The sequence below is a fragment of the Rattus norvegicus genome, chromosome 3 (assembly GCF_036323735.1).
Source record: "Rattus norvegicus strain BN/NHsdMcwi chromosome 3, GRCr8, whole genome shotgun sequence".
Taxonomy (NCBI): Eukaryota; Metazoa; Chordata; class Mammalia; order Rodentia; family Muridae; genus Rattus; species Rattus norvegicus.
The window spans coordinates 77,951,640-77,965,024 of NC_086021.1; the positions used below are offsets into that span (position 1 = coordinate 77,951,640).

General features: G+C 45.6%; 1 long non-coding RNA gene across 1 annotated transcript; it reads right to left on the minus strand.

The window, feature by feature from the left end:
- Window positions 1–957: 957 nt before the first annotated feature.
- Window positions 958–4,666, minus strand: LOC134486382 (uncharacterized). Its single transcript, XR_010065228.1, has 2 exons — window positions 3,704–4,666; window positions 958–1,537 (listed from the first exon to the last, which is right to left on the minus strand). It is a non-coding gene; the product is annotated as an uncharacterized LOC134486382 (long non-coding RNA).
- Window positions 4,667–13,385: the final 8,719 nt, after the last annotated feature.

Here is a 13,385-nt window from a genome sequence, read left to right on the forward strand (position 1 = left end):
CGATTCTTTTTTAAAGTCGACATTTTCCAACAAAGTGGCTCTCCTGAATAATGGATTCTGAACAAAAATGTAAACGTCAGAGAGGATAGGATTTTCAACAGTGATGCTAGGACAATAATCCTCTATCCAGAAGAGGGAAACAGAGACAAAGGAGGAAGAGGAGGAGGAGGTAGGAGGAAGAGGAGGGAGAAGAGGAGGAAGAACAGGAGGAAGAAGAGGAAAAGGAGGGAGAAGAGGAAGAGAAGGGAGAAGAGGAGAAGGAAGAGGAGGAGGAAGAGGAGACTGACACATATCCAGCATCTTTTTTTTCTTACCATGCAACAAAACCTTTATTAACATTTTTAACAGAGGTTCAGCTGTCATTGACACTGGTAATTTCTAAACTTAAATTGGGGCAAATGGCTAGAGTGCAAAGTAATGCCATCACTGCCCACCAGGAATACAGACTGAAGAATTAACAACCACCCCTCAGACAGAGGACCAGGGGCAGGGTCGACTCTTTCTGAATGTTGTAATCAGAAAGGGCAAGGCCATCTTCCATCAGCTTGTCTGCGAAGACGGGCCTCTGCTGGTCAGGGGGCATGACCTCTTTCTCCTGCACTTGGCCTTCATATTCTGGATGATGTCACTGGGCTCCACCTCTAGGGTGATGGCCTTGCCGGTCAGGGTCCTCACATGAAGATTTGTATTTTGACCAGTTAACGAATGTGATGAAACCACAAACCACCTAGCACGTCGAAACACCCTCACGGAAGAAACCCTCACAGAAGAAGCCCTCACAGAAGTGCAGAACTGGAGAAAGCCTCTTGTCACTTGTACCTAGCATCTCATAAAAATAAAAATCACATGATAGCCCTAAAGGAGAAACCTGAAGCTGTGGAATTTCAGGAAGACGGTGCAGATGAAAGCCTTCCCAATCTTTGGTGAAATAAAGCTTTCTTACATGTGACAGCAAAATCACTCTTTCAGATGGGTTTTATTTTTAATTATCTGTATGTCCGGTGGTGTTTATAACTGATGTGCACTCACTCAGAATATAGAAAGAGTCCTCGGTCTCAGTTATACAACCAACAAAGTACTTCAAAAGATGTGGAGAGCTTGCAAGACGGAAAACGAGCAGACGGGATGCTCGGTGCCATCCTTCTGAAATCCGTCCAGCTAGCAGCTCTGTCCATCCAGTTAGGTAGCTACACATTCAAGACCTGATTGCTCTAGGTTGTCAATAACTCCTCTACACAGCTTGTCAGTTCCTTTAAACATTAAACGTAGAGCAGCAGTGTCATTCAGGAATTTTGCTCCCAACCCATTTGTCCAAAAAGGGTGAGACAATATCCATGAAAAGACGGGCACAAAATTTCATGGAAATTTGACTTATCCTAAGGAAGATACAAAGCTGAAACGAGATGCTGAAACGAGAGGATGAAGTATGCTGTGTTCACACTGTGGAATTCTGTTCATATATGAGAAGAAATGAAGTATCAGTCATGGAACAACACGCGTGAATCTCAAGACAGTTAAAAAATTGTGAAAGGCCACGCTGGAAAAGAAAGGCACAGTGAGGAAGGCATTTACATGAAATTCTGGAAGCTGAGACCAATCTATGTTGGGGTTTGGTCTGGTGGTGCTATGTATTCAAATGCTAAATTTTGTACCCCAGGATCTGGCTACCCCAAGCCAAGTGAATTCCCAAATATAACAGCCTTTGTTGTGTAAACCTTGCTCCCCAATTTTAAACTATTGGTTAAATAAAAATAGCTGTGGCCAATTACTGGGGAGAATAGAAAGAGGTGGGGTTTCAGTTACCAGGCTGGGAGTCACAGGTAGGAACCATGAGGAAGGAGAGGAGGAAGGGGAGGAAGGAGGAGGGGGAGGAGGAGGAGGAAGGAGGGAGGAAGAGTGGGATAGAACTGAAGGTCTCCATGAGATATGATGGACTAGGAGCGCATGCCTGAGTGAAATGAACCCCAAGGAGGACAAGCTGGAGAAGCAGAAATAGCCCAGGAAGATACAAACAGCGAGTATTGGAGGAGCAGCACTGGGGAAGTAGACAGTCTAGCTTATAGAAAGTTAGACTAGGGGTAATTCCCCCAGGAACTGAGAAAAGCTAAATAACTAAATCATAGTCCAAGCCTCATTCATTTGGAAGCAAGGAAGGGATAGGTATAATTCAATTCATTTTACAAATCTATATTGACAAAAACCAGACCTTCTATGCCTAAAGATGGAGTCACTGGGAATGGAGGGTGGAGTCGAAGAGAGGCAGGAGGATTGACTGTAGTCAGTAGTCACACCCTCATTGCTTTGGGGGTAAGGGGTTCACAGTCTTAACCACAATGGCTTCACAGATACGCATAGATAGGTCAAAACGTCGGTTTATACACGTCAGAAATGTGTGCTCCAGAGAGGGAAGGAGGGTATAAAGCTGTACCCTTAATTAAGAAGCTGTTTGCAATCAATACCTACTAGGAGAGAGAACCCATTTTCTCCAACGAAGTGACTGGGTATATCACCACACTCCACAGCGGGCTTCGCGCTCTATCACCACGCTCCACAGCGGGCTTCGCGCTCTATCACCACGCTCCACAGCGGGCTTCGCGCTCTATCACCACGCTCCACAGCGGGCTTCGCGCTCCGGACTCCTTGGCCAACCCAAGATGAGCTCTATTGGTTTTGTGTGTGCTTTTGTAGGGGGAAGGTTTTGTTTGTTCGTTTGTTTTTGCTTTGAGGGGTTGGGTTTGGGGGGAGTTGAGAGAAAGAAAAAGAAAGAAAGAAAGAAAAAGAAAGAAAGAAAGAAAAAGAAAGAAAGAAAGAGGAGAGAGAGAGAGAGAGAGAGAGAGAGAGAGAGAGAGAGAGAGAGAGATATGAATTTGAATGGGTAGGGAGGTAGAGAGATAACAGATGTTCGGCTAACAGATGTTCTTCCTACCCCAGGGTAGATGAAGTGGGGCAGAGGCCATTTCTCCCTTTCTTCAAAGCTTTGTTTGACAAGGGCAGTTGTTCCAAGATAAGGAAGTGTAATGCTCGAATGAGAAGGTGCCTACTAGACCCACGAACGCTTAGGGATAAAGACGCATGGCCACCAGGTTACTCCTGTTTCTCTTTTCTCTCTTTCCTTATTGAATTCTGCCTATAGTTATACAGAATGTCATAGAAATAATGATATTTCTCTATAGAGCACATGGAGATTTTCCCAGTGCTTTTCTGCATGGGATCCCTCAGTGACTGGGCAGTCTGTCTCTGATGGTTAATTAGAACCCATTCTGCAGATGGGAGGACAGGGCTTGTCTATGGCTTGGTATTGGTATCCCAGGGGGGCCATGGCTGGATGGAGATCAGTGAGCCTCTCCAGCTCACCCCTTCCTCATCTGGATTAAGTGTAGCACCCTGCTAGAGTTTCTCTGACTGTGTAGAAGGCCTCTCTGCAGTTTCCCAGAGCAGAAGTACAGCCCTGCCTTTTACAGTTCAAAGTAATTCTTCTGGACACATTTTCACCTGAGAGCATGAGCTCACTCTGGCTTAACACCTTTTAATCAAGTGTTTCCTGAAAGAACATGTAAGTTCCTCCAAGATGAGGTGATGGTTCATGGCGAACACTGTCTTGCTTCCTTATAAATCCATCACAAGTTAGGCAACAGAAGGAGAGAAAGGCTTCTCCCTTTCAAATCGTCCCCAAAGATTCCCTGCTTTGGCAGTTTGGACTTACCAAGTTTCTCTCCTGCTGCAATGCCCACGTATCTTTAGGTGCTGGTCCACATTTGGGAGTGGCAGCAGCCTGTTCTTGTGACCCCTTTGTGGACAGATGCAATAGAATCTCTCAGGGTTAGAGACCGAGCTCCGTTGTAGAGGACGAAGCCCTAGGTTCTCTTTCTAGCACTGTATAAAGAGGGTGTGGTGGTATGTTCATAATCTCAGCACTGGGCGGGTGGAGGAGGCAAGAAACATAGACACCGAAGTCATCCTCGGCTACAGAGGGAGGTTGAGGCCAACTTGGACCAGAGACTCCGATGCAGAAAAGAAATAAAGATAGAAAAGGGAGGAAAGAGGGAGGAAAGGAAGACGGGAGGGAGGAAGAGAAAATGGAAGAGGGATGGAGAAGGGAGGGAAAGACAGAGAAAGAAGGCCAGAGAAAGAAAATGAGGAAGGAAAGGGACAGAAACTTTGTCCCTGTATCTGCCTTTACATTCCATTTGTTCTAGAAACTAAATTCAAGTTCATCTTGTTAGCATCTCGAGCTACCTACATTTCAGTGACCCCTTACATAAGACAAAGTGGATATATTTATCTCATCCGGCAACAGCTGGGTCAAGGCTGCCAAGAATTCCTCCCTTCTCTGCTTTCTCCTAGTGGAGTGGCCGGCTGATCCCAGAGGGCAGGGACCCGAGCGAAAAGCGCTTTAGTGGTGGCGTTCAGCCCCACAGGCAGGGAGGGTTGTGCTCATTAAGTCTTCCGGTCCCCAGGAATGGCTGGAGGCCTTCTGGGGAAGCTGCTTAGAAGATTGCTGGGGGACTCCCGCTGTTACCGCTGTTACCCCGAGTTGAGTTTCTCTCCTTTTTCTCCCAGTTATCCCTTATTAGAGAATCCTCTAAAACCAGGAGGAAGGAGAGGCGAGCCTTCTGGCTCGCTCCCAGTCCTCCTGCCGCTCATTAAGGCTTCTTGCTCAGTGTGTTCTGTGATGTGAACTTGTGAACTCAGTACAGCTTACTCCGCCATCATTGTGAAATCAGCACTTAAAGCTATCAAGGACCCAACAGCAACCAGCTCTCAGGAGGCGCGAACAAAGGCGCCTGCCATTGTACTCGGGGCTACTTTCTCAGGCTCATGGCGGATGGCGTTTCAAGGAATAGGAATTGGACTATGGGATGCACTCTTACCCATCCTTGAGCTCCGCGTACCATGCACAGAGAGAGCCCTTGCGCTTTCTGAAATGAATTCTGAGCGCTTAGGAACAGGCGACTGGGTTTTACAAATCAGTTATACTTTGATCCGGTAGGAAAACCCTCAAGATTACGGTGGCGAACAGAGCTGATGTGGGACAATTAGGGCCAGAGTGAAACGGGAGGAAGGGTGAGAGGATTCCAGCTTAGGATAGCTCCGAGGATGTGTCGACCATGGTGGGGGGCGGGGACTGTTTAGTAGAGGTAGAGACTGGAGAGGATATGCTACCCTAGACTTTTGGTTTGCTCTTGCTTGTGTGACTCAGTCCTGGCCACGGTGTCTAGTCCCCATCTCTGTTTTTCTGATTCAGCCATGAGGACTAATTTGGCACTGCTATTATCGCAAGACCTACTGCAAAACACTTCTGAATCTAGGACAGAGGCTAGCCTGTCAGGTCTTAAGGCCAGACTCAGCCAACTGCTGATTTTTGTAATAAAAATAAAAAAGAAATTACTAGAACTCTGTGAGCCTTGTTTCTTCCGGGGTTTGTTGACTATGGCTACATTCATACCACAAAGACAGCAGGTATAAGATTAAAATACGTATCCTCTGATCCTTCATGGAAAACAGTTTGCTGAACGTTGGAATGGTGGCTTCCGAAGGCCAAGATGTACTCGCTGGGTTTAGAATGGCGTGGAACAAGTTATCTCACTTGTAACTTGGTAAGAAATGACCGTTGTCTTTGCTGCTAGATTTTTCTGATGAGGACAGGGCACGGTGGGCATGTCTGGTGTCTGGGTAGTGATAGGGGAGGTCTCAGCTAGAAGATTTAGAAGATGAGGGCTCTGCAGATATTTCCATGTGGCCTTTATGTGTGACAACTGCAGGATCCTTCCTTGGGGATGTGTGAAGCCATACTGCCCGTTATGACCTCATCCTTCAGGCCGCACAGGGTCACCGTTTTCCTTCTGATTGCTGCAGTAGATGGACATAGATGTACATTTCTACCCAGCCTCAGGGGAAGATAACTGGATCCCATTGTAGGTAGAAGAGCACACACACACATACACACACACACACACACACACACACACACACACTTTCCATGGGAAGTCTGGCGTGTGGGCTAAGGCTTCAAACCTGGGGAATTTCTGCCTTTAAAATACTTAGTCCTGATTCTGCTACCCACTCGTATTTGCATAATTTGAGTCATCCTTCTCAGGGCCCCCTGGGGCAGCCCAGCCTACAACCAGGAGCCACTGTCTTCTTTTAGAAGTTTGTCCTTTTAGAAGTTTGTCCCCATCCTTAGGCTGCTGTCGGATTTTCAGATTCTGGGCATCCCTACTGCTCATGTAATTATGGTCCTTCCTGGACTTTGTCAAAGACCCTATTACTTTTCTCAGTAGACCTCAAACACATGTTCCCGACCAATGCCTTTGGCCTGTTTTTTGTTTGTTTGTTTGTTTGTTTGTTTGCTTGCTTTATTTTGTTTTTGTTTGTTTGTTTCATTTATCCTTACCTAGTAATGGCCTTTAAATCCAAACTTGAGTTTCATCCATTTTATGAGCTCTTCCCGTCCATCCTGGTCTGTGTCTCTTAAACCATCCATTTGTGAGCACTATCTGGAGCCTGAGTGTGGCCCAGGTGGGCACTTCCTTGTGCACAGTGAGAGCTCTCGTCCCCCTTCTTACCGACATTCCTCTTGTATGTTCTCGATACAACATTTTTTGATGTTGCTCTGCACAGCACAGTTTTTTTCCTTAGGTTTCTACTGGATGACCTGCTATCAAATGCGCAGGCTTTTCTAATTCACATTTATCATTCACTTGAATTTATCAGGCGGCTGGGGAATCAGACGCAGATGTAAGATGCTTCAAAAACAAGACACTGACCTACTTTCTTTAGGGTGCCTTTGTCAATCTCAACACTTTAGATAATGCTCATCAAGTAAAATCCAGAGAGGACAGACAGGGACGGAGAGAGAAATGGGAACAGGAGCGAATGGCTGCATTTGCTCACACAGCTAAGACAACCTTCCCCTCTCCATTGCCTGTATCTTACCTAGAAGACAGTGAGATAGCTCTCTGAGGATGTTTGTCCATACTCTGAACTCTATACGGGCTTGTAGGGTAAGCCATGATGAACATTTTCCAAATGAGGGTGCCCCGTATGTTTGGATGCTAAATTAGCAATCATAAAAGGTGGGGAAATATCTCCATTCCCCCTTCTTTCTCCTCCCTAGTTGTCTGGTTTGCCGTTTCTGTGCCCGTATGTAATAGTTTCTCTGTAGGTTGCTTTCGGTTCATTAAGGGGTTGCTCAATTTATTAGGAAGCAATCATGCATTTATACTTTCTTTTCTCTGAAGTGCACTCTTGGATGTGAGACCATACACTAATCACCTTGAACGTGATAATGAGCGCACATTCACGTTGTTACGGTAAACGGCGGCCCAGTGCACTCAGAGTGAGGATACATCTGAACTATGATTTGCCCTTTCCACTGCAATGTTGAACAGTCCCAGCAAGGGTCAGCATGCCGTTGGGAACGTCTCTGGGAGGAGTCGATCAGCTTAGAACCAGAAAGCAGTAACCTGGTACAGTAGGAAGAGGAAATAAACTTTGGGGAAACGAGGGGGGATTTTGTAGAGTACAGAAGGCTATCTTTTGATAACGCAGCAGAAAGAGGATGCACAGAGGGCCGGAACGGCTGAGAGTCTGACACAACATCCAATCAGAACTACTTTTTTGGTTCTGTGGTTATTTGTTCGTTTCCTTTTGGGATAGGTTCCCATATATCCCAGACTGGCCTCAGACTTACTACACAGCAGAGGATAACCGAGAACTTCCTGATTCTTTTGCCCCCGCCCCCTCCTCAATGTCAGGATTATAGCTGCGGACCACCTTGCCTGGGTTATATGGGGCTGAGTTGATTTTAGACAAACTCTCTTACAAACTAAATTCCACCTCCAGCCTCCGGTGCATGGTTTAAACTTGAAAGGTGCTTATTTATAAAACAAAAACAAAAACAAAAACAGAAAACCAAAGTCATGAAGCCACTCATCTAGGAATCACTAAGAAGCCTGAAGTTTGTCCGTTGTTTCCACTTTGACCCCACTTGGCTTTGCCCCCCCTTGCCTTCCATTGCATACGGGGAATGTAAGTGTTGTATCTCAGGTCCTAGCCAAGAGTTTGAGCCAGGCTGTCACGAAAGGGTGGTGGCACATTTTGGGGACCTGATTTCTCTCTCTTCTGTCATCTCTACAGTGTGCTGGGCAAGTATTAGGAAAGAGCCCGTCTACATCTGAAATCCTGTGTCTTTCAGACAGAAACAGATGGAGACGCTACCCGGGTGGATCCCACTGGCACTTGATTTACAGAAACTCAACAAGAGTGGTCTCCTTGCTGAAGGGGAGGGATGCTGAGTAACCCTGTGGAGGATCGGCAGAAGTTTCTTAACCGAGTTAAGGGAAACCCAGAAGGAAACACGCCAAGTAACTCCACAAATAAACAGTTAGGTTCCAGCATGCCCTGGGGTGTTCCAGAAGAGAGAAATAGAATTCATGCCCATCTATGTAGCACCATCTTACTTATGTGTTTGCCCTATAGGCTGCTATTCAGACCATAAACTCCCACACAGCTTAACTAAAGCACATTTCTCAACGTTTCGCCTGGGGTGTAACTTGGTTTCACTACAGCGATGCTTTTTGGGCCAGGGAAACAAAGACAAAAAGAGAAAAAGACCACACAGTGTGTGTGTGTATGTGTGTGTGGTGGGGGGAGGGGCTGAAGGAGAGGGAGAGGCTGGGGAGGGGAGAGTAAGACTCATTTTCCCACTGGGGAGCTTCAGGAACGGAGTCTCTGCCTAGTCTCTGTGTAGTCCTGTAATTATCATCACCAGGTAATGCTTACTGGGCACCCTGGGGAGCTTCTCTCTGCTGACCATTTTGTCCTTACTTAAAACACCCCCGTTGCTATGCAGTAGAAGCTTACAAAGCGATGCACAATGGACAGTGAGTCCAGATGAGGAGTTCTAAGCGACTGTGGTCGGCTTGCTATGCGGGGCACATTTCCAGCAGGGAGGACCTCCGTTGGTGAAGCAGGGATGTGGTCTTCAAGGCCCACTTTAGCTATATGATTCCATTATTCTCGGTTATTGTTTGAGTTCTCGTTTATGAAGAAACCATACAATTCTAAAATTAATCAGGCATCATTGTGAAGTGTAACTTCTTCAAAAACATAACTCCACATGTCACCTCCTTTTATCCGTCCGACAATGCACAGATAACAGCTGGCGTGCTTGTGGGGCCTATGGGAAAATGAGGTTCTCCTGGCCACCTAGTAAGTGGGAGAGCTGGGCTCTCTGGAGCCTGTGGATAAGGCCACTGAGATCCACCACCTCCGCGCCCCTGTCCATCATCAGTGCTATGTTGTGTGCTTTACAAAGCAGTAAATGGTCAAAGCATACGGAGTGTTACTTGATCTTAAGGCTTTGGGCCCTCCAAGTAAGGGTCCACCCTTGCCTACATCCTTGACACAGATTCACTAGTTGTCCACTCTAACACAAAACTTTCATCTGCACAACCTCTTGGAAGCCTGAAAAAACATTTAGGTCGCTAAGTGATATTGCAACAGCTAATTCTTCCAGAAGAAAGAAAAAAATCATGTATCAACATTATCATTGATGAGGAATGAGATCTGGACTATTCACTCACTCAGATACAAGTTGATTATTACGTGAAAGTCATTCGCCTGTATATTCTGCTTTTTAAAAAAAATAACTAGTTTTATTTATTAGCTCATCACTGATCAAGTCCAAGTGCATTGAGAGTTGCTGAGACTTGAACTGAAACTTGGCCTGTCTGAAAATCTGTGAATTTAGTCTCGGAGACTCTCCCTCCCTCCAGGAAGAAACCTTCATTCTGGAATAAGAGATATTTTTTTTTCTTTTCTTTTTTTCGGAGCTGGGGACTGAACCCAGGGCCTTGCGCTTGCTAGGCAAGCGCTCTACCACTGAGCCAAATCCCCAACCCCAAGAGAGATATTTTTTACAGTATCTCCTGCTTCTGTAGTTTAAAAAAAAATCAGTAGCTTTTATTCTTATTAAACCTCTGGTTCTTTTATTCAGTATTATTATTTTTGTTTCTCCCTCTGTTTCCTATATAATTTGGACTATTTTTATTGAGAATTATAAATTGTAAATAAGCAAATAAATATGTTTAAAACGAGGAGGAAGACGGGGAAAGGAGTAGAAAGAACCATTTTCAGCTTCTCTCTGCTATGTTAATGCACAAGGCAGTTTTCAGTTTTACCAAAATAAGGCCAAACTATTTCCAACAAATTCATTAATGAAGCATCAATAAAGCACACAGGGTTTTTATTTATTGGCTTAATGTTTTATATAATATATTTTGATATTTATATGTTTGATTCTTTTTATTGCTAAATATTGAGCCTTCAATTAAGGGCCAAGGAGTACTGAGGAGTAGTGGAGTCGGGGTAGCCCCAAATACTTTAATAGACCCTGCAATCGTAGAACTCAAATCCTGTTCTGGAATGGGAGACATTGGGTTAGGAAAAGCAAGAATCCCCTGTGAATGTTTGGTTTGGGCTTGAGCTGAGTCGCAGCAACGTATGACCTATCCCGTAAGTCCATCTCTGCAGTGTTTTCAGACAGATTGGCACATGGAGTGATGACTAGGAAAAAAAGAACCTCACTGCAGGTGGCACCTTCCAAAACAAGAGCTGTCTGTGCCCACCTGCCTTTGTTTCTTTCCGAGCTCCTGTGTATACCATAGTTGCTGCCCTTCATTCTCTGCATTCATCAGACTCTAGATTCTTCAGCCATTCATGTGCACCCAAGAGCAATAAATCTTCCCTTGGCTGTGTCCAAAGTGAGTGTGGTCCTTGGGAAAACATAGATAGAGGCGGTCAATGGGCCACACCATGGTCAGAGGAAGAAGGGGATATTAGTAATCAAGAATGGTCAACAGGCCCCTCCCAGGGAGGGGCGTGGCTATCTCACCATGGGAGGAAGTTAGAGCTAGTAGAGAATGCCCATCATGGCAGCCCAGAGATCTGCCAATTGTCCGCAGTACTTTGGCAAGTGAAGGGATGCTGTCTGCCTTTGTGTAGCAGAGCAGTGCTTAGTAGATCTAGAAATCAGAGGATAGTGAAAGGTACAGAGCTAAAGAAACACCAAGAGAACACCTTACCCACTTCATCCCACCCACAGAACTGGTGAGAGGACAGGCTTACCGAAGGTCCTCTTTTTCCCTAATTTGCCAAATGTTCCTATTTACTTATATACTGTATCTGGAATTTTCCTGCCAAAACCCTCTACTCTCTTCTTCAAATAAATGACTTGGATTTCTTACCCCGTTTGTTCCCCAAACTGCTATGTCTATTGCTGGAAGCCTGGCCAAAGCCCCCTAAACTAGCACAACGCTTCCTAGGGCACACAGACATGCAATTGTGCTGGCTTTCTCTACCCCACCCAGTCGATTTCAGACCTCTGCCCCATTCTAACAAGCTCTTCCATTTTCAAGACTTTCAGAGAGAGCCCTTGACACTTTTTTCTAGTTGTTGGATTTGCCTGTGTTCTTTTAGAAGATATATTCATTGCCTCGCCCTTATAAAAGAACATTTGCTGAGTGCTTATTGTAAGAGACAGCCATTGTTCCACACATTGAGTATATTGGGACAAACATACTGTATTACCAAAGGGTCTTTCTAGAAACAGAACCAATGTCTTACAAATAATAAACCAGTATTACTAGCCGGGCTTACACAACAGGACAGAGAGTCCAGCCGTAGAGGTCTGTACCTTGGAGAGACAGAGCCCAGAAGCTTTCAATCCCAGAAGCTGGGTTTCTCAACAGCCTCACTTAGGTCCTGAAGGCTTTGAAGATGTCTGCAGAGTCACTGGTGTTGAGTCCACATTGAATGCCTAAGGAGGTTGGACCAACTATCACACACAACACACACAGCACACTGCTCGAGGAGCTCCCACAGGGATCTCCAGCATCTCCAGCTTCATATGTGTTAGTTAGCAACCTTGGGAATTCAACCTTGGGCAGAACTAAGCAGTTTGGTTTCACTCATGCTTGGTTGAATATAGATACTCTCTCCTCTGTCTCTTTAAATCAGAGACTTCTTTGTCTTCATTCTCCAGCTCCCACATGCACGAGTGACACAGGAAGTCCCACCCTGTGAAATACAAGTCCAATGCTGAGTGACACAGGAAGTCCCACCCTGTGAAATACAAGTCCAATGCTGAGTGACACAGGAAGTCCCACCCTGTGAAATACAAGTACAATGCTGAGTGACACAGGAAGTCCCACCCTGTGAAATACATGTCCAGTGCAAGCTGCTGGGGAATCCGGTGCAGTTCCCTTTGCTGTTTAGCTCCTAGATACCAACACAGAAGGCAGTTCAGTCACTGGAGGGTGGCCAAGGTAGAGAACTTGTTTTAGGAAGTTAGGTCTTGCTACACCAAGACACTATCATTCTGGAGATAGAGATTGAGTGAAGGCTCTCTCCCAGGAAATTTTTAAAGATCCTGAAATTCAGTGGGTTTGATACCTTAGAGTTGGGAACTAACACAGATTGGCCACCTCTTTGCATCTGTCCACTCGCTTCTTCCTGGAGAATCCCAGGGTGACAGGAATTAGAACTTCAATATGGTTGTTAAAAGCCAATGACAGGGTGCCTTATCCCTATGTCCTTTCCTTTAAGGCCTTGATATTGAGGGACAGCCATCGGCAAACCTGTCTACCTTCATTTTTATGGAATCTCCTTGAGCAATGCAAACACCCTTCAAAGGTTTTCCAGATCCAAGGCATCGTGTCGGTCTGTGATCTCTTGGTGGTTTGGAGCCCCCCATAAGTCAGTTATAGCCAACTGAGTCTATTAGACCCATCTGGCCACTGGCTGGTGACTTTCACCATTTTAATGAGAAGACAAACTAGTCACATGAAATGAAGCAAGCAAAAAGACCATGCCCCTCTCTGGGATGTGCCAAAAGCTTGCCTTAACTGGCAGTATTAATCTCTGAGTTTGAAGTGGAAGCAAGAGCTGGTCTTTAAATGCACTGAATAAGCTCCCCAGTTGGCAAAAAATTCTCTCTCTCTCTCTCTCTCTCTCTCTCTCTCTCTCTCTCTCTGTGTGTGTGTGTGTGTGTGTGTGTGTGTGTGTGTGTGTGTGTGTAAAAGTAACCGTACCCAGCCAGGCTTGGAGGCAGTATCTACGTGTACCTTATTCTTGACAAACCCAGGGAGACTCCCTGCTCCTCCCTATTTTTGAGCCACAGTGTGTGCACACAACGGAAGCAGTTAGACATGAAGACAAAGCTTTCTAAAGGGTGGGTGCCTGCACCTGAATACCCACCTGCCCCAGAAATGAACACAACCCGCTTTCATTTTGTTTGTGACAAATCGGTGAACAGAGGGGTCATTCTCTGCCTTGATTTCTTTAAACTCCGTGTGTTTAAGAAGGATAAAATGCACATTAGG